The sequence below is a fragment of the Mesitornis unicolor genome, unplaced genomic scaffold, assembly GCF_000695765.1.
Source record: "Mesitornis unicolor isolate BGI_N332 unplaced genomic scaffold, ASM69576v1 scaffold9975, whole genome shotgun sequence".
NCBI classification, from domain to species: Eukaryota; Metazoa; Chordata; class Aves; order Mesitornithiformes; family Mesitornithidae; genus Mesitornis; species Mesitornis unicolor.
In genome coordinates, this window is record NW_010183452.1 from 2,798 (window position 1) to 27,226 (window position 24,429).

The window sequence follows — 24,429 nt, forward strand, 5'->3', positions numbered from 1 at the left end:
GCACATTTGGACGAGTTATGTTATGCTGCTAATTCTTGGCTCTGTTGGATGGCGTTGCACACTCTGTGTGCTACTGCTGTGTAGATGACTTTCTCCACTCTAAGTTAATTTGCTATTGTGCAGATGCCATGAAGTGATGGAGTCTCACAGAGGCATGAGGAGTGATGAGGTCATGTTTTGATGTGAACAAGGCAGGTGTCAGCTTATAAGGCAGAGTATTGAAGGTTGCTCTTTTCATACAGGTGTTTTGTTCACCCACTGCTGGCCCCTTCTAGGTGTGAAGGACAAAATAATGCCACGGAAGCATTTTCTTGCAGAAACTCTGCAAAGAGGCAATTCTGTCTGTCACCTAGACAAAGATGTAAGTGACCTCCCAAACAGAATTCTTGCCGTTCTCAAGTGCAACAGTCAGGCAGCTCTCCAAAAGGGCTTGGAAAGATGCCTGATTCACCTGGCCCTACTCAGGAGGGTGGATTAGTACTAGGACAAGCTTGCTGCTCCTGTAAGTAAACCTCTTCCAGCACATCAATGTCTCTTATCTAGGGTGTGCATGTGACTGAGGAAGACGAAAGGGTAAAGGCAGGATGGCAAGAAGCAACGTCAGATAGGATAACTGGAAAGTCTGGTGTTCATTCTGACAAAGCTTTCTGAGGATGATGCAGCTGGTGCTTGCCAGAGGTATGCTTAATACAACGGGTGGATATAAGTGGCTTGAGCCAGTTGCCTGAGAAACTTAAGCCCAAATTTGAGTCAGGTTACTGATGGCTGAGCCTAGTTCCTAAGGCCTGATTCACTGAAGAGAATTATAGTGATAAAGCCCAAACCAGGTTCTCCATCATTTTGTTCTGTCATGTAAGTTCAGGGAAGTATGTGACAGGGAGAATGACTATGTCTGCTTCGACTTCCTAACTTATTTTTATTGCTAATAAAAAAAGGTAGACAGATAGTTTGAAGACTGACAACCCAGAAGGCTGAGGTCTTCTTTCCATTGGACAGGCTGAGCATCACAGATAAGACATATCCCTGGCTTACTCTACCCCAGAATGTTCCTTATCTTTGCCTTGTATAGGAGAAAAGGCTTTAATGAAGCCTTTCTCTCTGCTGAGACTGAGTGCTGAGTACTCAGAAGGAATATATGTAAGCTGAGTTTTGACTGAGATTCAGAGAAATTTTGAGCTGTTAGGCTGTGAAGGAAATGCTAGAGAGAGGCTGAGGCTAATACAGGGGTGTGAAGCTGACATGCTTTGGCAGTGTAGATGTGGCTATATCACTGTCTAGTGGCTGTCCCATGGAACACAAGTCCTCTGGCTGCAGCTAGACTTTATGGATACACCACGTGCTCAAATAATGAGTTCCATGTTTTTCAAGCCAAAAATTCTTCTTCCCCTGCTGAGGACCATGAAGTCTGTCTATCTGCAACACATGGATCCCTTACAGAGAAGCAGATTTGCTCTTGGAGGGTAGTCGATGTTGTTTTGGTCAGTGCAGGAATGAAGAAAGGAATCAGCTTTTGGTGAGTAAATGCTGAAAGGACTAGACGGGTTTTACAGTTCTTAAAATGAAATCTACTGGTCCAGCTAGAAGTGAAATATAAACAAGATAAAATCTGAACTAAAGGCTGTTAGAGAGAGACAGCACCCAGTGTGCATTGGTTAAAACCAGCAGCCTTGTGGACTGAGGACAATCCAACAACAACTCCAGCCCAGCTCCACAAATGTTATTGAACAAGTCTCATGAAGGTGTGTCCTATGTGAATTAGCCTTAAACAAAGAGGACTAAAAATCTCAAGCCTGTTCCTTCTTCCTCCCTGCTGTCTTGGTTTAAAAAGTTGAAAAGTCATGATTAAATTGGCTGAACTTGTTATTTAATATGTTTTATTTAGATTGTAGCTATGATTTTTAAAATATTTATCATATTGCTAAAGAATGGTGACTGTTTTCATAGAAACTGGAGATGGAAGAGACCCAGTAAGTTCACATCCAGTCCATCCCCCCTGCTGCCATTGCAGAATTGTTCTGCATGTACATTTTCCAGGACCACCTCCAAACTCATTTTAAAATGTTCTACTCTTTTGGTGAGGGTCTGTGTTCCTTGTGCATAGATCTGGAAATAGCTGGTGATGTCCATTCTCACCTTTTCTTTAATCCTTTCCTTCTTCATCTTTGTTCTTGTATTCCCTTTTCATGCACAGGCACTTCTTATTTGGTTATCCTTAAGTGTTTCTTCTCCCTCCTTAGCTTTTTTAAAAGGATCTGCGCAGTTGGGTAGGGCTACTCTGGCAGATACAAGCAGCCTAAGCAATATCATTTGAGCAGTTATTTGTTGAGCAACCCTGGAATATCCTGCCCTGGGGAGTATGAAAAACCAAAACAAAAGCTCCAAGGTATTTGCTGAATACCAAAGCAGAAGCACACAGAGAACATTGTCCCTCTATTAATCACAGCCAAGCACACTAACTCTTCTTAAAATCCTATTTTGCTATAACTTTTCAGAAATGAATTTTCTGTTAAAAATGTTATTTATAACTATTGTGTCTCCTTTGTTTATTATTCAGTCCCTGCATTTCTTCAATCACATAGGTCACATTTAGCCTACTTGGGGCAGCTTAGGGGAGCTGGCTGTTTTCCCTCATGACAGAGTCATCTTGTGCTTCAGGAGCTAGCCATGGATAAAATAACAGTTTCACATCCACATTTTATGATTGCAAAAAAAACCTTTCCAGATGTGAGCCAATCAAAATGGATGTAGTGATATCTGCAGCAGGAGGCTGCCAGCTTCAGATAATAATTGAGAGGCAGGACTTGCTTTCCACATTTCAGGTCTGTAGCCTGCTAACAACTATTTAAAAATCAGTGTGGTGAACACTGTCTTTGCTCACAAATTAAAAGAGACAACTAGGATGAAAAAAAAGGCCACTGAAGATTAAGCTTTCTAGCGTTAGCATAATTACTGAACTGAAGGCAAAATTTACCAGTGTCTGGCTCTCTGCTTTTCTCAGTCATGCTCCTCCTGTATCCCCTGATCTTCTTTCCTCAGTCAGTTTTGTTGGTTTTGGGTTTGGTTTATTTTTTTCCTTCTGATATTAGCTTTCTCACTGTCTTCTCTCTTTTTCGCACCTTTATTTCTTCTCTGTGTTTCCGAAGTTCGGTTCAGGAGAGCTACAGAAAAACTGTGCACACTGCTCTGTCTTTTTTCCCCAGACTTGAAGCATGAAGACAGCACATCTGTCTGAGGCAACAGCAATTACTAAGTCTGCAGGTCTGTAAATGTATTCCTTTTGTGTTAGTCTGCAGTTAGTGCAGGTGAAGTGTTGGGATGGAGAAGCATCAAATCTCACCTGCAAGGAGGCTTTCAAACATACCTTCAGCACTGACAACCTAAGCAAAAGTTATACCGTTGGATTAAAAACAAACACAGAACTACATTGAAATCAGAAGACTTTGAAGTTACAGCTGGATAGTTTAAGAATGTTTCCCCCCTATATTTAGAAGTGCTTTTGGAGGACCTATATGTATGTATTCAGAACTGTAAAGTTCGAAGTTGAACCTCAAGTGTTCATTTACTCTTGGGAAGCCTCTTGATCATCCCTCAGGTTTCCCACAACTCTTAGCTACTGTCCTTCCTGATCTCCTGCTGCACTTCTATTAAGAGAGCATGTCACAGGTGTGCTGCATTTTAGCCAGATTTCTAGCCATAAGCTTGCTTTTCTGGATTATTCTCTCAGCTCCTTTCTCTTGTAATTTCTGTTCCACTTCTAAGTTGCGCATACAATCTGTCCCAAAATTGTAGCATTCCCAGAGAATTTACAATCTGAATTATAGACAGCCTTCTAAGAACAGAGAGATCTTAATTAGCTCTCACACTAAAACTAATTTTAAAATGTGGTTTATTTAAAAAGTCAATTCTGTTTCATGCAGTTGCAGGCATGAGCAGCTTTTGACAGCCTGACTGGGCGTGGTGTGGGTTTTGTGTTTGATTATGTTCAAGTATTATCTGTCTGGACAAACATTAACTGAGAGATGAATTTTAAGGTCAGCTGCTGTCGTGGTTAGTTATTCATGATGATGAAGGTTGATAGCTACTTTTTTTCCCTACCATCTTTGTAAGTAAAATTTTTTACTGTAGTGAAAGCTGAATGCTAATGCACTCCTCCATATAAATCACAGGAATCTGCCTTTCTACAAATTAGTTGCTGTCTCCTGTTGTTCTCTAATAACAACAGACAGATAGAGACACAGAATCATAGAATAGTTTGGGTTGGAAAAGACTTTGAAAGATCACCTAGTCCAACCCTGCTGCAGTGAGCTGGGACATCTTTACTAGATCAGGTTGCTCAGAGCCCCGTCCAACCTGACCTTGAATGTCTCCAGGGATGAGGCATCTACCACCTCTCTAAGCAACCTGTTCCAGTGTTTCACCAAATTAAAGTGAACATGAATTAAAACTAGCCCAAATTCATTCATTTTTAGAGAATGGAGTAATCTACCCGTTCATGCACATTGCTGCAGATGTAGGAGTGAGAACTCTTTAACATGTGTAAAAGTGGTGTGTGGCATGCTGCAGGTTTAACTGAATTCCTGTGAAGTCTGATGCCTTCCTAGAATATTGGATGGTTGTGAGTTTTTAATATTTTAACAAAAATATTTTTATCACAGTAAGCACTGAAAGTATTATTCACTTCTTCACACTAAAGGCAGGCTAAGGCTGGTAAGTTTTTTCCTGTAACTGAATATTAAACAGCAGCATTTCAAAGCCACTTTTATGTCCTGCTGTTAAGCTCAGACATCAAATCATTTAAGCTCAGTCATTAAATCACTTAAGTCAAGTTATTAAATCATTTAAACCCAAATCATTAAGCAACAACCCTCCCAGAATCAACAGACTATGAAGAACTGGCAGTGGAAGCACTGATCTGTAATGCAGAGCTTATAGGATACTTACAATATAACAGATAACAGAGGGTAAGTGAAAGTACAAGGCCCCATCAAAACATCTGAACAGCCACCTGGAAGCATCTGGCTCTATGGAGCAGAGGCAGCATGGAGCAATTTTTGTTCCTAACCAAGACACTTCAGTCAGGACCTTAAAACTGGGATGAAAAAATTAAATCTTAAAACCAAGATGAATGTAGTTCTCAGTATTGTTTTAGATACACATAAAATACCTTCAGTCTTACCTTAGCACTCCTACTCAGTCATTCACAACAATCTAATCTCATCAGCTCTTGTTGGGTTGTACATGATGAGAAAACCACACACATTGACACCTCTGCGTGTATTCACTACAGCTTAGTCCTCAGCTGTTATGAAAGCAGTTGGACATCTCAATGGACATGTAGATGAACATCAGGTTCACTCAAACAATGCTGCACAGAAAAGTGTTAATTTATAAACTGGAGATCATCTGCCTCTGATTTGCACTGCCATGGCAACAGATGGAATGGTGTATCAAGTGCAAGTGTTCTCACTTTAAGACAGATGGCCTTAAAACAGGAGATGAGCAAAAAAAAGGACATAAGAATTATTAAAGATTCAGAAAAAATGCCTCAGTGAAAATTTTATAGAGACAGATTTGTTTAGTTTATGAGAAGGAAGGTGAAGGTGTGAGTTGATCAAAGCTATCAAGTATCAACATGGTGGGGGGCGAGGGAGGAAGTGGTAACAGAGAGCTCTTCAGTTTCAAAGCCAAAGACAGTTTTGTGGTAGTATAGCAAAAAGTAGATAACCTTACCTGTTTGGCGCTTCAAGCTAGTAAAAAAGAGATGGGTAAACCTTCAACTCCTCAGAAGTGGACAGACACCCATTTGCCTGTGTTTATACGCAGACACCTAGCAGAGCAAGAGACATTTACTGGAAATTGAATTTAAGCAAATTCAGACTTGAAGTAAATTTTGTAAATTACTGACAAATAGCTGTTAGAACAATTACCAACAATTTCTGATACAATCTCCTGCAATGGAAAATTTTTCAATTAAAAACTGGGTTTTTTTTAATAGTTGGGGCATTAATTCCAAACCCAAAAATCTCTGTTACAGAAGAGGTTAGACTACATGTTCACAATTCTTTCTTCTGCCTTTATAACATCCCAGCCTCTGAATTTATGCCTTTATTACAGTATTGTTTGATCATCAGTCTTAATGAAGCCCTCATTAACCACCTCTGCTTTCCTGTGAAATGGTCACATATACTGTTCAGCCATTACTGAATAAATCTAGTCATTAGAGAAAGGAAATAATTAATCTCACCTTGTCTTCTGTGTCACAGCTTCTAATGGGATGATATGATATCTATAATGTACATCAGAAAGTACATTGTTTCCTTTTAAACACATAAAAATAATTTTAAATGTTGCTATTATATATTTTCTGTCATATACTTTTCCACCCTTACTATGCCTTAGAACATACTTCTTGGGCAGAGCGGGCCTTCAGGCTTTTCTAGACAATGATAATTTTCTGGGTGGCTTTTAAATACCTGGTTGTTGATCAATATTGACATCATATTTGAAGGGCAAGAAGAAGTGTTAAGATGTTTAGCTATATATCCTACTACATTATTTTTCTGCATCAGTCTTAATAGTTTCTATGACAAAATTTCTCAATTAAGTAAGTATTTTTCTTCTTGGAAAGTCTTTGGACTTCCTGTAAAGTTCTTTGCCCCAAAGACACACTTGGTTAAGTATTGCCTCTCCTTTGCAAATAGGCATCAATTCACTTGAATTAATATCCACATTTAGTATTGCAGAGATTAGTTTCAGAGAGTTACAAGAATGAGTAACTCTGCAAACAAACTGACAGTGATTTATTACACAGGCCTTTAGTGCTGGGTATTTGAAAATAATTTCTCCACCTTACCAGCTGTGACTTGGTGTAATAGTCTGTAACAAATTTTGGTATGATCTTCTTTACCTCATTATCTGTCAGTGACTGTCCAGTTTAACTGGGCTCAAGGCCACATCCACTCCTCTGCCTGGTAGCTGACTAGGTCACTATTGTAATAATACAAATGGACCTATTATGATGACACTGATTGTTCTGGATTTTTAACAGAAAGGAAGGGCCTAACAAGATTCACAGATTAATATTATGTATCACCTGTCTGTATCTGAGGCTATGGCTCCAAGAAAATCCTCCTAGCAGAGCCACAAGGTTAAGAAATTCCTACTTGCCTCCCTTGGCCCCAAATAGTCATTTACCCCTCTTTGTTGCATGTGGTTGATTGTGGAGTTGGATGGGAAATCGGGGAATTGATCTGATTAAAGAATCAAAATTAAAAATACGTGTGTTTTTCATCTAGTCCTGTTCCCTGTACAGCCCCACAATCACAGGTATCAACCCAACCAAGGAGGCTGGATCAGAACAGAAAGGGGACCTGCCTGAATCAGTAGACATAGCTATAAAAAGTGGCCTGAAAGAATGCCTGTATTTCTTGAAGGTTTCTGAAACTATTCTGAGAAATAACCCAGAAAACATTAATTAGACTGAGAAAGATTCTTCCAAATGTCTAACCCTTGCTTAGGAGTTCTCAAAATGCTTTTGTAAGCTAAAGTCACTCCTCAGGTTGAAAGCCCCCTACTCTTTGTATAACCAGTTTTCAATGAGACATTAATTCAAGATTTTGCTTCTCAATGCACCTCAGATTTCCAGGAATTTCGTGAAAGATTGATATAAGTACAACTACAATCTAGTTACTCAACTCATTACACATTTTCAACTCTGAAACTACAGGAAGCACTTTAATATAACAAAGGTTCAGCAATCAATATAATCACTTAAAGGTTTTCCAGTCTGGGATGACAGGATGACAGTAGTCAAAGATGATATCTCATGTAGTATTCCAAAGTCTTCGTTATTAGTACTCTATTTGTCTTTATTATTAGTACTCTATTTTTCTTTATGTTGATCATTGTATAGTCCTCCATCAGTAGTTGTAATACTTACTGCCTTCACCATTTGCCTTCTCTTTTTGTCATTACATGTGCTTTGCATTGTTTGTTTTTCTAAGTAGCACTGGCCACCCTCAGAAAGTATTGTAGTTATTAATCTTTTAACTTTCCCAGAATCCAATTTGTTTTACTTGGAGTTTGAAATAAAATCATCATCCATCATCTTGTAAGGCAGAAGGCAACATTTGGTACTGTAGCTTAGTGTTAGTACAGTTTTTCAAATTTCTTTTTCTGCTGCTGGTTTGTTTTGTGTGATGGCAAAAAATTTTGTTATTTTGCAGTCCTTGGACTTTTTTCTTCCTTTTTGGTGGTTGCTAATTTTTTTTTAATTCATTGTTCTTCAGAAGTACTTGTATAGTACAAGAGGTCTCACACTGATTACAATTGGCTGCAGTTCAGCTACCAGTTGTTTGCCTTTCAGCTTCTTGTTGGATCCAGTAGACTAGGCGGTGCCATGGGAAGACTAAAAGCCTGACATGTCCACATCTTCAATGCTGTCCTCAGCTCTGGTCTTTCCCACTGAAAACAGGACATACTGGAACTAGAAGAGGCACAAAGTAAAGGAGTAAGAATAATCAGTGGACTGTAATAGCTTACGTACAAGGAAAGACTAAATAGGCTGTTCAGTTTGGAGATGAGGCAGCTGAGGTATGTTATGGCAGATGTCTGCGAAATTGTGAATGGTTTGGAAAAAGCAAAAAAGTAATTTGCCGTTTCTCATAATACAAGAAGTGGATTGGGAGGCAAGTGAAACGATATGGAGAACTGCTGAATAAACAAAGGGATGGAAAGTCTTTTCCACATAGAGTCTGTATTTCAGTGACAAGGGATGTCATGGAGGCCAACAGTATGAATGTGTTCAAAATGGTATTCGACAGTCTCATGAAAGAAAGCTCCAGTCAGGACTGTTCTGGCTTTCAGGGAGGACTTAAAACTGGTGGATTTCTACAACCTAGGAGAGAAGCGAACCACATTTGGACTATTCTTTTACTCCTCCTCTCAGGATTTACCACTGGCCTATAGAGACAGTATGCTACCTTCTTAAGTGGACCTTTAGTACAATTGAAGATGGCTGTTATTATGTGCTTAGGAAGGTTGGTACCTGTGAGGAAGAGATGGAGAGAAGAGCTGAATGCATTAGGATATGAGATCAAGTCATCAGTGAGACAGTGCTGAGTGATGTGATCATTAGTTGACTGCTAGATGGGAAAGGCAGAGATGAGGAGAGCAGGGAATGAATCTACCTTCGCTTCTTCTTGTTTTGTACTTTCAAGTGACTCAGTTTGCAATTTTCAGTGTGAGGCTGTTGTCTTATCTCCCATCTTTCGTATGTTTTCATTCTCTTTGTGACTTTGGACAAGTAGTCTCCTTTTTTAAAAAAATCTTTCAGTGTGGTCACCATACAGGTGCATATGTAAGGTGTTCATGAACATCTCTGTTCCTTTTCCTGCTCCTTTCATAGCCCCACAACATTCCCTAAATCAAATACTGGAGGCAAGGTATCAGTTAAAAACTATCTGCCCTGAAGTAAACTTTCCACATTCCATACTATCTCCTTTGTGTCACCAGAAGCCCTGTAAAAACTGAATTTCTTCTGCAGGCTGCTGTTCGTTTCTTCTAGCCATCATATTTCTTAATTTCTTATCCCAGGCCAGCTACTTTAACATTGCTAATAGTTTCCCCTTGTTGTGCACCCGATGTATAAACAAAGGTCTTTTTGCTCAAAACAAAGTGGAGTTATAATCTTTGATCAGATTGTTTGGATCAGGTTCAGCTGACAACTACAGAGCTGTTTTTCCACCCCTATGCATTTTCAACATGCTGCAAATCCCTTATGCTTGTGAGATTTCTTGTTTGTTTGCTTGGGTTTCCTCAGAGGTTAACTTCTCCAAAGAGCAGTGTGGAAAAGAGGAATGCAGCAAATTTCCCAGATCTTGAAGAATCAAGAATGCATGTTGCTGGCAGAATATGATTGCTAAGAAACATCTTGGATGTCATCAAGCTAAAAGCATAAGGGCTGTGAAGTCAAAGAGTGCATCCACAGGAAAAAGGTGAAACTGAAGCTGTCAGGCCTCTGAGCATATGGTGCACATGTGAAATACATCTTCAAGATCAAAGGTTAAAAGTTATTTTTTAACTCATGTAAACAGTTCTTTTGTGCTTCCACAGGGCCTTTTGTCTAGGGATGCTAAAGCGTTTTTCTAGCTTTGGGGACCATTACCTTATCTAACAATCAGGGACACTAATGTTCAGAGAGTTGAGGTGCAAAGTCAAGTCACGCAATCAGAAAGTAAGGGCTGGCAACAGCAGAGACTGTTCCTTTCTCTATGGACCTTGCTCTCACAGCATCAAGGATTTATTTATTTAAAGGGCCAAATAGTTTATTAGTAGTGTAATTATTAACTGATTAACCCTTCCCATAGCCAAAAAGACCACCAAAATATGACTTTGTAGTGAAATACCTGTGATTTACCAAAGGGTAGACTGATGCCTACCCAGGCAAGGAAGTATCATTATTCCCATTTTAGATATGAGATGCTCAACACTCAGTCCTGTGTTCTGAAGAATGAACAACATTTGCAACATTTTTTATGTGTATATACTCTGTCCACCTTTGTAAGAGTGCACATACTGACGCATGTGCAGCTAGACAACGGAGCAACAATTTTGTTTATATCTTAGCCTTAATACAGGCTCTGATTGAGTTCCTGAATCATAAGTATCGGATCCCCACCTGGGACCCTGTACAGTGCAGTACTGATGCAGTCAGTATAAAAAAAGCTATTTACTGGATACAGAGCTTGACAACAGCAATGATAGGCATGTTTTGTCCAATGTATTAAGCATCAAAGTTCAAATTCAATTTACACTCTTAAATGCTTACATATCTCTTCACTTGCCCTCATCAGCCAGGAATGAGACTAGAAATAGCACAGTGTTGTACAGATAGATCAGATTGTTCTTGCAGTATTTCAGACCCTGGAACTGAAATATGAAGTGGTTGTTTCTTTGATCTAGAAAGTCTGAATAACACCTAGAGTACCCAACGGATCTACAGGAAAGGGCATGATGGAATGTATTCGCTTTGCCAATGTCTATGATTTTAAATGAACTATGCTAAAGACAAGCAGATGTTTGGAAAATAGGCAAAGTTATTGGCAAAGGCCCTAATAAGAACTGCTTTAGAAGAGTGCCTGATTTGCAATATCTGGATAGGCATCAGTGATGCAAAAAAAATAGAGAAAATTTACAGAGGAGTCTCAAGCAGTTTTTTGTTTCTCTGAACATCAGATTTTGAAGTATCTTTTCTTCCTGAAGTGGCACAAAGACCCTAAGCTTATCAAACATAGTGAATGGAAATTCTGTGGTAAATAATCTGTGGGGGAAAAAAGGTTGAAGAGATTTGAAATATTGTTATGCTGATTTTGAAAACCATTTTTTCCATTTGAGCTTTTGAACATTTTAAACCTTTTAAAACATAAATATTGGAAACAAAAAGATTTTCCTGTTGAAAAAGAAGGCTTCATTTTGAAAACATTAAATTCAGATATCATAAATACATAATTATTTCCCCAGTCAGTTTATGAAAAATTGGTCTTTCTCACTAGCAGGACTGGTTTCAAAGAATTAGCTTTTCCTAATGAACAACATTACTTCAGAAAAATCATAACCAGTTTTAAGAACGACTGTGTTTAAAAGCAATGCAAAACTCCTCACATAAGGGCCTAGGAACACACACTGCTTGTCAGTAACAGACATATCATCATCACCTGGTGGTAACTAGCTTTTTATCAGCAGCTGTCAAAAGGTGCAGGTCAGCAAGACCAGCACAGAAAAAAAAAGGTGCTGGTGCAGGTACCCTGAGCAGGAGGCCTGACCATGTAAGATGAGGACATGATAACATGAAGTTTGTGGTTTTTTTTTTTGCAGGGGCTGGACTTACTGGAGGCATCAGCAGATATGCACACAGGGAAGCATATTCTCTAAGGCTGCAAATCAGACAAGCAATTCTTTACAAGGCAATCTGTCTATTTCTATATTGTCCCCAGCCTGGTAAAGTTCAAATCTTCCTGATCAGTTTAGTAAGTTGGTCAACCCTGCCTACTGACGGCTTTCTAGCATTTCCCACTAGCTATATTTGCAGTGTACTGCTGATGCAGTGCATTTCCTTAGGTGTCTGGGAAGTGTGCAACTACAGAAGGATTGCTATGGAAAATCTATTAGCACTGCTGTGTACTGACTGCACATGTACAATAGTCTAGGATCTAGGAGCCATGGAAATGCTAATGGCTGGTTTAAGAAATGCAGTTATTAATAAAAAATTAAGTATACTCATTTGGATGGATGACAAGTAGGGATGTTTGCTCTAGATAGTACAAAAGCATATTCCGACAAGAACATAGGACATTTAAACCAATACTTTCTTTAATCCACATTTGCCAAACTGCTACTTCCAAGCCTCTGACTTGACCCGTTTCATCCACTGCACTCATTTTCCCTTGCAGATCAAAATCTGCCCAGATTCTAAACCTGCTTGCTATCCATTTGCCATTCAGAAACTTCTGCATTTTTTTTCAACCTGGTTCAAGCAAAGCCCAGAATGTGGATTTCCTGTTGGAAAAGTGATCCACAGTGACTGAGATCAGTGGCTGAGCAGTTGGCTCAACAAGGAAGAATGGCCTTGTGGATCAGACAGGGGAGTGTTTCTTAGATCAGATTCTGTACCTTGCTCATTCAAAGCCTTCCTGTATGGCTTCAGCCAAATTGCTTAACTCTTGTGTTTCAGTTCTCCCATGGCACAGTGTGACAGTACTTGTCTACTTCCCTTGCATATTATAGTGATGCTGACAAATCCAGCACCTAAATTACTAGATAACTCCAATGCAAATTTCTGTATCTGCCCTGACATATACCTCAGTGCTACAAAGACACCAGGGCCTTCACAGGAGCCTTCTCTTAAATTTAGTTTCTCAAGTGTTTCTTCAGCTCTTTTTGGAGCTGTTTAGCTCATTTGTTTCAATTCCAGGCTCTCCCTATTGCTGAAAGGTTTCATTTATGCCAGATTATAAATCAGATTGCAGCTAATGGCAACAGCCGTTTTGATTTTTTTCCCCGTCTACTTTCAAATGCAGGAAATAAGCTTCTTGGAATTTTCAGCAAGTCAGCTGTCCTTCTCATTTCCTTGGAACCATTTGAAGACAGTGTTAAACAATTGCTGTGGTCTATCTCAGATACTTCACTAGTGAGCTGTTCCTACACAGAATGAATATGACACATAGGGAATTGGATAGACCTTCAATCACCTCCCTCACTGAAGGTAACTTAATCTCTCAGACACATTTCCTTGCGGCTGAGACGCCGTTGCAGGGTCATTCTCAGGATGTGTTTCCATAGCAGAGCCTCCTGGAAAACCAGTAGGATATAACTCTGGGCCAGATCTCTGTTTTCGTGCAAAGGTTAGGCTGCAGGAGAGAAGTTGTTGAGAGAAAGGCCCCATGATACCAGTGACTTGGTTTTCACTCTCGCCAGACACATTGTAGAAGACCATGTAATTCTTTTTTTTAATGACTTAAAGGTAGCATATTCATCCTTTGATCTGTGAATCAAGAAATTATACTTAGTGAAAAAAAAAATTCCCCCCAAAAATACATCTTAATAATTTTTGTATTATGAAACATCACACAAGTTGTTTAATTATACATTAGGCTGCAGGACAGGACAACCACATTTCTCTCTCACTGTAAACAAATTCTACCTAGGACTCTGCTGCAGAAGTTTCTGGACAGAATGGAGCTTCAGGCTTTACTCTTTCCTGTGTAAAGAAGTTGGAAACACCCACATCTCCAAACATACAAACTCACACAGGTAAGTTCTCCTTCTGATGCTGGTCTATGTGTACTTATCAGAAAGACAACAGATGAGACTGTGATGTATCTGCTAGTTCCTAGATTGTTCATGCAGGATTGGTTCCAGGGCCTTTTATGTGTTCTGGTACAAAGTTTCAGATTTTTGCCTCTTTACATAGATCTTCTTAAGATCAGTTAAGGGTGGCTTTATCACTCAGCTGCTTAATCACATCAGCTGTTTCCAGCTCTTAGAATAAGGAATAGAGTAAGCTTGTTCCTCTTCAGTAATAGACATTTTTGTTAATCAATGAGAGAAACCACTCAACAGACAGAACAATTTGCATTCTCTACTGTGTGTAAAATCTAACTTACTTTTTCCTGACACTGCATTTCTACCAGCTATATTGGACTAATTGCTTAAAATAAGAGCATTGGACCTTCCCACTTAATGCCAAGTACACATTCAGTAGCAGTATTGCCATAATATACTGATGGATGCGTTTTTTTTCTGATTTTCTGTCAGTGAGCTGCTGTGAAGGACCTGATACACCAAGATCTAGATTTACCTAACTAATACTCAGAAACTTTTCATCAGGACCTACAGAGGATCTAAATATTTTTCACTAAGAATCTTTGTGGAGAAATCACTTAGTGCCGTGGTGATCTACTGTCTTCTTCATCTTTTCACATAAGCAACATTTTGGTTGTATTTACATCACCTGAAAGAGCTAGGAAGGGAAAGACCCACTGCAGTTGCCTGCCATCCAATATAATGTATTTGTTGACACACTTTTTAGAGTTTATTCAAGAAGTGCACTTAAATCAGAAAATTTACTTCTCTGGATGTTTTTCCTGCATGTGTTTATGAAGTTTCCTGTGCAATTTGGCTTTCAGGAAACTTCTTCTTCTCATATTAGCAGGGCTAAGTCCATTGAGGGTCCAACGACTTTTGTTTCTCAGCCAAAGAGACCTAAGGGCTATTGAGATCAGCACAGAAACTCTTATTTTACTTCAAATTGCTCTGCAATGTGCAGTGAAAGGTAGAAAAAAATGCTCCTACTACAATCAAGGTATCAACTGCAACAGCTGAAGTTATGTTGATGACTTTCTTCCAGAATGTTTTATATACTTGGAACATGCAGAGCTGCTGCTACAACTGGAAGGGTCAAGCATTCCCTATTCTTTTTACTTTTTTTCTTTCCTGCACATGTAAGCAAGTGAAAGGGAAGAAACAGGAGTGGGGTTTTAAAGTACTTTTCAGATATTGCCAAGGCAAAAACTTCAGTTAATATTCCTTGTATAGCCAGAGTAGGAATGTACACAAAGTATCTCAGAGATCAGTAGCAGGTTAGTAAATTTTTGTATATAAAGCCAATAAATAATTATGATAATGTCTCCAAGACTCTGAGTCCCACATACTCTTTAGAGTACCTCCTAATGCCCAGGGAAAGCAAAAGTTGGCTGCTAAAAATCCATAATCACAGAAATACTTGCTTTATTCTGACAGAGCCTTACCTCTTTGCTTGCTGCCTTAGGTAATGCCACAAGGACATGAAAACACTATCTTTCCTTAAGATGTGGAGGTCCCCAGGGAATGTAGCAAAAGAGTGCTTCACAAAATGTCACTGTGACACCCCTACCCAGCTTTACACTTTTATCAATACCTTGCACAGTGAGATTCATTATGCATGTTTAATAAAAGTGATGCTGGAGCCTTCCCCTATGGGTGCCTATTCAACATAGCAAAATGCTTGGAAATTGTCATAGACATGTAAAATAATGGATTTTCATGCCTCAGATGGCTGGCACTCTGTTGTATGGACTGCTAGTGCAAACTGAAAGGATTTAGTACTATACTTACTGTTTTTTCACCGTTTTGCCACATGAAGACTTTTATAGGCCTTGTCTTGTCTGACCTTCTTGCTCTTAGCACTATTACTTAATTCCATTTTTTTCATATTGTTATTTATTTTTGAAATTGTCCTTATTCATACCAATAAAGAATTCAGGAAATAGAGCTGATGGAGAAGAGTTTACATAATAGACTTGTACTGTACTATGTAGCTTAAAAAACACTATACTTACACTGATACATGTCTAATGACACATGTTAGATAGTGGAATCTATCTCACCAAAACTATCAGATCCCTTTAGTCACTGGTAGATCACTCTCCCAGTGTTTCTCTTCAGGTCAGTTGAAATCAGCCTATAAGGAAAAATCAGTGCAGAGAAGCCTTTAGATATTAAAAAGAAAATTTCAACAGATTTTTTATTCTTCTTGAAAATGCTGAAAACAATATACAAAAATTGTCCTTACAAGTTGAGGGGGTCAAATAATTAAAACTCAAACAGGATTATTTTCATATTTTACATGTTCTCATTCTGATCCTTATTTTGTTTGGATTGTATAGTACTGACACTATTAAAATCAAATGTTTTGACTAGGTTTTTTTCCAGTTTTTACAAATACTTTTTTTCATAATTTCACTTCTAAGAGTAAGACTATACTTTAAATTAGTAACATTTTCTAACAACTGAAGGGTTTATAAGTTTCATTAAAAGGAACTTCACCCCTCAGAAACTCTCTGTTTCTGTCTCTGATGTGTTATTATCCAGATTCTCAATTGTCTGTATGAATTCCATTCTTCCTCTTGCATTCAGTTGTCTGAATACCTTTTCATTTTCAAACACACCTTATAATTATTTGCTCCTCTTTTCTAAACCTCAATCTTACTGTCCCATGGCTTCTTGTTTGCCCAAACTCCCTTACAGTTCTGTTCATGTGAATAAATCTCCTTTTCTCTAATCTTCTGAGTACTTTCTAATTTCATATGAAAGATTCCCAAAATGCGAGCGAAACAAATTGCAAAGAATTCATTGAGAGTGGGCAAGGATTGGTCATGAGCCAGGCCTGAGAAGAGGAGGAGAAACGACAAGAAAATTACAATGCAACATTAAAGACTGGCAGCGTGAAGGCATAGATTCTCAATAGCTCATCTCCAAAAGTGCTAGAAAGAGAAGAATCCCATCAGTATGGAGAAAGATGCTGGTGAGATGATTTCTATCCATGTAACATTTGATGGAAGAGTGCCCTGGCAGCAAACAAGACCGAAGGTGTCCAAGGCTGTATTGACAGCAGCATTGCCAGTAGATCGAGTGAGTGGAGTGATGCTACCCCTTTTTACTCAGCACTCTTAGACCACATCTAGAGTAGCATGTCCAGTTCTGGGCTCCTCAATGCAAGAAATATGTTGAGAAATTGGAGGAAGTTCAGTGGGAGACTGCCTGAGCAGTGATGGGGCTGGAGCTCTTGCACTGTGAGGAGAGGCTGGAGGAGATCGCTTTGTTTGGCCTGGAGAAAAGATACCGAATTGCATCTCCCCAACCCCTGCAAGGAGGTTACTGAGAAGATGGACCCAGGTTGTTCACAGTGGTGCACAGTGGGAGGATGAGAGATGACAGCCAGAAACTGAAAGAAGAGTGATTCAGGCTGGGTGTAAGGAAAAACTTCCTCTCTGCGAGGACAGCAAGCAGATGACTGCATCCCCCTGCAAGGCTGTGCAGTTTGCATCCTTGGAGGATGAACAAAGCCCTGAGCAGTCCAATCCAGCCTCAGAGCCATCTTATTTTGGAGCTGGAGGGTCGAGACCTCCAGAGGTGGCTTCCAGCCTTCGATGCTGTGACGGCACACGTCTCCACAAACATCATCTGACAGCACCACCTCAGCAGGCTTGCTGGTCAGGGGAGCAGGACCTCTTTCTACCTGCCAGGACTTGTTGAGCGCCGGGCCACTGCCGCTGCAGGGGATGCTGCCTTAGGCTGGAGGCACAGGGGGAGCTGCCAGGGGCAACAGCTACCATGATGGGCCACCCGGTTCTCACAACCACCCCTCACTTCTGTTTTATTTTTTAAGGAAAAAGATGGATGTGGAATCAAATGTGTACCAGGATGTCAGTGCCACTGGTGAGCACAGGTGGCCTTTCCCTGAACAAAGGCTGTAGGTTGTACGGTCGTCATATGGTTGTCAGCCATCTGGAGATGCCCCCTGCCTCAGGGAGTCTTGGTGGGCACAGAGGAGACCACCAGGTTTGCTCAGGAGCTGCTGGCCAAGCAGTCCAAGAAAGCAATGGAGAAGGAAGAGGAAATAAAAAGCCAAGCCCAGTGGCCTGACTAGGGACTGTCATTATGAGACATGGCTTCATTTTTCCTCCATGGTGTACTGCTGCTGTGGGTGTTTATGTTGGGCTTTAGTGAGGCTAGCTGCAGTCAGCCTCCCAGAATTCCCCTGCAGATGAATGTCTGAGTTGTGATACCTTTTAATCCAGTTTCACTCTCACTTTTTGCCAATGAGAGGAAGCTAGAGAGTGTTAAAATCCAATATAAGAAGATATTTATGTGCCATGGTTCCTAACTCTGGATCAAACAGCTGCTTTGCATTACTTTAGGGAAAACTGGGTTATGATGTGTCGGTGTGTTATGCTGATAGAGCATTTTGGTATTTTGTTTGATAAAACCTACTCTATTCTTGTACTGCAGTTGTTTTTATACATTTTCTGCTCTGGGTGCATACATAATATTGAAGGACTTAACCATTGACCCAGCTGAAAAAAAAACATTTCTAGTGCTTACAGTCTAGTCTAATTGAATTTCTATAAAGGCTTAGGTCTGCAATCTAGTTTTTACTCCTAAGCACTTCTAACCTGTTTCACCATGATTGCAAAGATGTTAAAGCAAACCTTTAACATTTAAGTATAATGATCAGATCTAACTGTAGTTGAACTAAAGCAAAAGAAGGAATTAGTTGTTATTGAGAGGTTCATTATTTTAAATGGTCTTTACTAATACATCTGGACAAAGATGACTGGCCATATGGTCTGTAATCCATCAGCATACTTCTGCCTGTTTCAGCCAATCCAGCCTGACCAAACCACATCTGAGACACTCTTCAAACTGTAGACGGGGAGTGGATCTTGTACATTACTCCAGACATAGAAGAAAATTTCTGAAGAAAGAAAATATGAGAGATCTGTAATTTAAGCTATTGTCACCTCATCTATTTTTTCCTAGGTCTTATGTCCTTCTGAAATAATAAGCACTGCTTATTAGGAATGGGTCAGTAGGCACAATTTCTATGATCCTCATGAGTTTTTGTTTTAAGAGTTGTATTAATAAAAGCAATGGACAAAATGTATGCAAGTCTCAGCATCAAGCACACACTAAGTGCAGAAAAATTTGATCTGATCTGCCATAAAATTGACAAGTATATAAGGAAGTATGGCAAGCCAAGGACAATGAGAACATTCTGGTTTCAAGACTTCTGTGCAGAAGCTCTCCTTGCTCATGGCACTGCTGTTCACTGGAGAGCAGCCTTCCCCAGAAGGCAATGGGCAGACAGCTGCCAGAACCTGTTATTCCCTGGGGTCTGTGAAGCAGGAGCTTGTGCCTAGGCTCTGTGCTTGATGCAGGTGCACTTCCTGTTGCAAGCCAGCCTGGTGTGTCACTCTTTTCCTTACACTTTCTCAGTCCTCATCTGTTTACTTTCTTTCTCTTCTTTCACAAACTTTCCTGTCTTAGTGTATTTTTTCTCACGAACCTTCTCGTAGTCCATCCTGAGATCAGAAAATGTGTCTTCCTTACACCCTTCCTTGCTCCAGCATTATGGCCTTCCCAGTGCAGAAGATGGGAAAGCAAAGGGAGAACAGTTACGAATTATGACAGCCCAGCCTTCCAGTTTAGACAAATATTTAATACACAAATTTTTTTTTTGCCTTTTTCCTTCTGAGTTTGGAAAGCAGGGAGAAAGAGAATCTGAAATAAAAACTTAGAGGTTATATGCACAAGAACTAGATTTCTTTAATAGAATTGTCATATTTCTGTGGTCAAATGTAATCTCCAGTAGCAAATAATTCACCTGAAGAGGAAAGAGTCCACAAAGGGACATTTGCTGTGAGATGGTTTGTTAATGACAATCCCCTCAATTGTGAAATATTCTGGAAATGCAACACTTCATTGTCCCCTCACCTGTTAACCATAGGAAAGTATTGTTTGTTGCAGTAGCAGTGGCTGACATTAAGAAATCCACAGTAAAGCTGACTTTCCTCTTCATTAATGATCTGGATGATGGGAGCGGGTGTACCCTCAGCAAGTTTAAAGATGATAAAAAGCTGGGAGGAGTGGCACACCAGAGGGTTGTGCTGCCATCCAGAGGGATCTCAAGACGCTGGAGGAATAGGCAGAGAGGACCCTCAACAAAGGGAAATTCAAAGTCCTGCAGCCTGGGAGGAATAACCTCATGCAGGTAGCAGCTGGGGCAAACCACCTGGAAAGCAGCTTTGCAGAAAAGGACATGGATGGGCCTGTAGACAAGTTGAAGATGAGGCAGCAGTGCGCCCTCGTGGCAAAGGCGGCCAACAGTATCTGGGCTGCCTCAGAGAAAGCATTGCCAGCAGGCTGAAGGAGGGAATCCTTCCCCTCTGCTCAGCACTGGTGAGGACCCACCTGGAGTCCTGTGTCCGCTTCTGGGTTCCCCAGTACAAGAGAGACATCAACATACTGGAGAGACTCCAGCAAAGGACCACAAAGATGATGAAGGGGCTGAAGTATCTCTCACGTGAGGAAAGGCTGAGTGAGCTGGTACAGTTCAGCCTGGAGAAGTCTCCAGGAGATCTCATTAGTGTGTACAGATGCCTGAAGGGAGGGTGTGATAAAGACTGAATAAGGCTCTTTCCAGTGGTGCCCAGTGACAGGCCCAGAGGCAATTGGCACAAACTGAAACCCAGGAGGCTCCCTCTGAACACAAGGAAACACTTTTTTACTTAAATGTAAAGTAAAGGCCAGATTTTCAGACTGGAATTTTGTATCTAACCTTTGAGGTGAAGTGCGCCTGAGCCCTGGAGCAGGTTGCTCAGATAGGTCATGGAGTCTCCCGCTCCAGAGATATTCAGAAGCTGTCTGACATGGACCTGGGCACCTTGCTACAGGTGACCATGCTTGAGCAGAGGAGTTGAACTGGACAACCTTCTTAGGTCCATTCCAACCTCAACTATTCTGTGACTTAGTGCTGGTTAATCAATGAATTTGAAGCAGTCCATCACAACTGTAAGTCTGATGACAGGATGCCGTGTTAGGCCACTGAATACTGGTTTAATACACCATTTCCGTTGCCTTGATAGCATTTTCTGAAATTGGTAATGTTATGCCTGAAAAGAAAGGAATGGTGTTTTTAAGTGAAGCTGTTATAAGCTGTGGTATGTAGTGGGCGTATGCTCATTTGTTTGCTTGCCAAGTTTACAGAGTCAGTGGGTGAGGAGATAGCCTGGAAATCTGAATGTATTCTTGTGGAGGACAAAAATGCCAGCGTATCAGCTACACTTTTCTTGTGCCTTGCTACTGTGCTCATTACATGTGCTACTGCAGAGGATTAATGCATTTGAACAGATAGAGACAAAGTAAGATTTTTTCCCTGAAGCCCATCTGCTTTTTTCCCCTTAACTGTCTTTAGGTGCAGGAGGGAATTAGAGTTGATTTTAAGAGCAAGAGAAGAGGAGGTAGAGAAATTGATCAGGTAATGCAAGGAGGTTGGCAGCCTGAAGTAGAGGGATGGCAAGGGGACAAAACAAACAACTTCACTAATTAGGAACAAATTAAGGATGGAAGGGAGTTGTAAAAAGATAAACCTACCCCACTGTGTGACTTTTTCCACTAGTTACAGCTGCTGATAGTTATAGTAGACAGTATATCAGGGTGAAAATCCCTCTCAGAGGTACTAAGACACATTGCAAAAAATGTTCAGTTTCCAAGTGCTAGGGATTTTTTTTTTGTCCTAAGTGAATGTGCTAGAGAAGGACTCGAGACCTAGCATAGAATTCCAGATACCTGGAATACCAGCATAGAATCAAAAGGCCAGATTTTCAGACTGAAATTTTGTATCTAACCTTTGAGGTATGTAGGTTGATAAATCAAGGAGGTATGCATACAGAGAGTTGTGCACATATATCCAGCTCCATGAATGAACATACGAAATGTTTAGCTGTGTCATTACAGCAATACCTTTTTTAATTCATTAACTTCCAAGAAATAACTCTGGGAGGTTCCTCCCTGAGAACACCAAATGTGTTCCCCAATATATTGCTTTTATGGCAGGAGAATAAGACACCAACACAGAAAAAGACATATATTTTAATAAGTCATTAAATAAGTTTGCTAGCAAACATAAAATTTTACATAAAAATAAAACCTTTAGCTTTTAATAAAATCTGAATCACAATAATCTGAATTAAAATATTTGGAATGTTAGTGTAATAGCTTAATAAACTGACTCCACATGATACAGCTAACTCAAAAGGACATGCACATTTTCTTACACACTTGAAAGTGGAGTAAAAATTGAGGTTGAATCTAGCAACTCACAACACTATTCAACAGAAAATAATATTGTTACCCAGCAGAAGCCGTGGAGAATTTATGTCCCCAGAATGCAACTCTGAACTGAAATTTGTCTTGAGAATGTGATGCTAATATCCCTGCTCTTGCTGAAAGTCTCACACCTACAAGCACAATCAAGACCTCAGAGGAATTTTGTCTCAATTCTGCTGCATTCTTCTTCCTGAAAGATGTCAATGCTGTTGAAGAATATAAAGTGCAGAGATCATTCAAGACTGGAGAACTAGCACATTTTGAGTGAAACGGAGAATCTCTTCTGAAAGGTAAAACTACTTCTCGTAGCTGAGCATACCATAGCGTGCAGATTGCTCTATCTTCAAGGTTAGAAGCAAAATTAAGAAAGGGAGAAAATGGTCAACTAAATTGGAATATGACCTACTTACACAATATTTTTCCATTATCTACTTAGCTTAATTTTGTATATTTAGATTTATACACATATGAGGGATACCTCATGCTTTCGTTTTTAATCCCCACATCCATCTGAACAATTAGTACAGTATCCAGTCAGAATACAGAGGAACAAAGTGTGGAAGTTCTAGGCATATTCAGCTTGGATGGTAGTAAAAAAAAATAGTTAAGAAAACCAGAAACTGTGTTTAAAGCAAATCTTTCTTTCAGATGGTTTCTATTGGGTTGGCCAAAAAGTAATTGCGGTTTTTAAAATAGATACTTATACATGTCTTGAAATGTAACTAACTTAATTTTAAACCACAAATTTATTATGTAACTTGAGAGCTGACAGTTCAAGCTTGTTTTAGAAAAAGAAAGTGTACAATTTTGTTAACAATTATTTATTTGGCATCAATTTCAAAAAGGAAAATCAAAAGCAACATTTTTGTAATATTTTGCTGTATTACTTCCAAAGAGAAAAAAACACTGTGCAAGCTCATAAAAAGTAATGTGATGTGTATGGTGAACATGTCTTAAAACTACGGCAGTGTCAGAATTGGTTTGCTACATTTTGGAGTTAAAGATGCACCATGCTCTGAAAGGCCAACTGAAGTTGCTAAGTACAAAATAAAAGCATTGATTGAATCCACTCAGCATTTAACAACACAAGAGATGCTGATAAACTAAACATACAGAAATCAAGCATTGAAAACCATTTAAAACAACTTGGATATGTTAGGAAGCACATTGACATCTGTGTTTGAAATGTGAAGAAAATGATCCATTTTTGAAATGTATGATAACAGGCAATGACAAATGCACTGTTTACAACAATGATGAATGAAAAAGATTGTGAAGCAAGCGTGATGAACCAGCTCAAAGCACTTCAAAAGTAGATATTCACCAAAGGAAGGTTGTGCTCTCAGTCTGGTGGGATTTCAAAGGTATTGTGTATTTTGCATTGCTCCCAAGGAACCAAACCATTAATTTGGAGATGTACTGTCATCAACTGAATAAATGAAATGATGCCATCAAACAGAAGTGTCCAGAATTGGTGAATCACAAAGGTACTGTGTTTCTCCGTGATAATGTTAAACCATGAACAAGTCTGGTCACTCATCAAAAATTGTTGCATCTTGGATGGGATGTGTTACCACATCAACCATTACCACATCGCCAGATCTGGCACCATCAGACTACCATTTGTTTTGTTCCTTAGAAAAGCCTTGAATGGTAAAACCTGCACTGCTGATGAGGATATCAAATAATTTTTGAAACTGTTTTCTGCTGAAAAAGAGAAGAACTTCTTTGAGCGTGGAATCATGAAGTTGCCTGAAAGATGGCAAAAGGTAATTGAACAAAATGGACACTATATTGTTTAATACAGTTTTTGTTTCCCATGAAAATATCTCCTTTCATTTACTCAGAAAAAAAAACAATTAGTTTTTTTGGACAGACCAATAGTTTCAAATGCCTGGTAGGGATTACATGACTTTTCTCAGAAGGTAAGGAAGTGCCCTGAAGTTCCTCTTTCTGCCGTGGAGCTTTACAAGAAAGTTATTAGTACAAAGCCACACTGTCTCTGCCAAAAGCATTTATGGCTCATGATTAATAGCCTGTCTCTGATGATGTTTCCAGTGATGGTTATGATTCACAGATTGTGGCCTAACTCTTTCTATTTCAGAGACATTCCCCTCTGTAACCCACACAGCCCTGCTTTCTTCATTGACAAGGATTTTACGATGTCACAGTGTGTAATGAAAGCTACAGCAAAAAGAGTCATGCAGATAGGCAGAACATCAT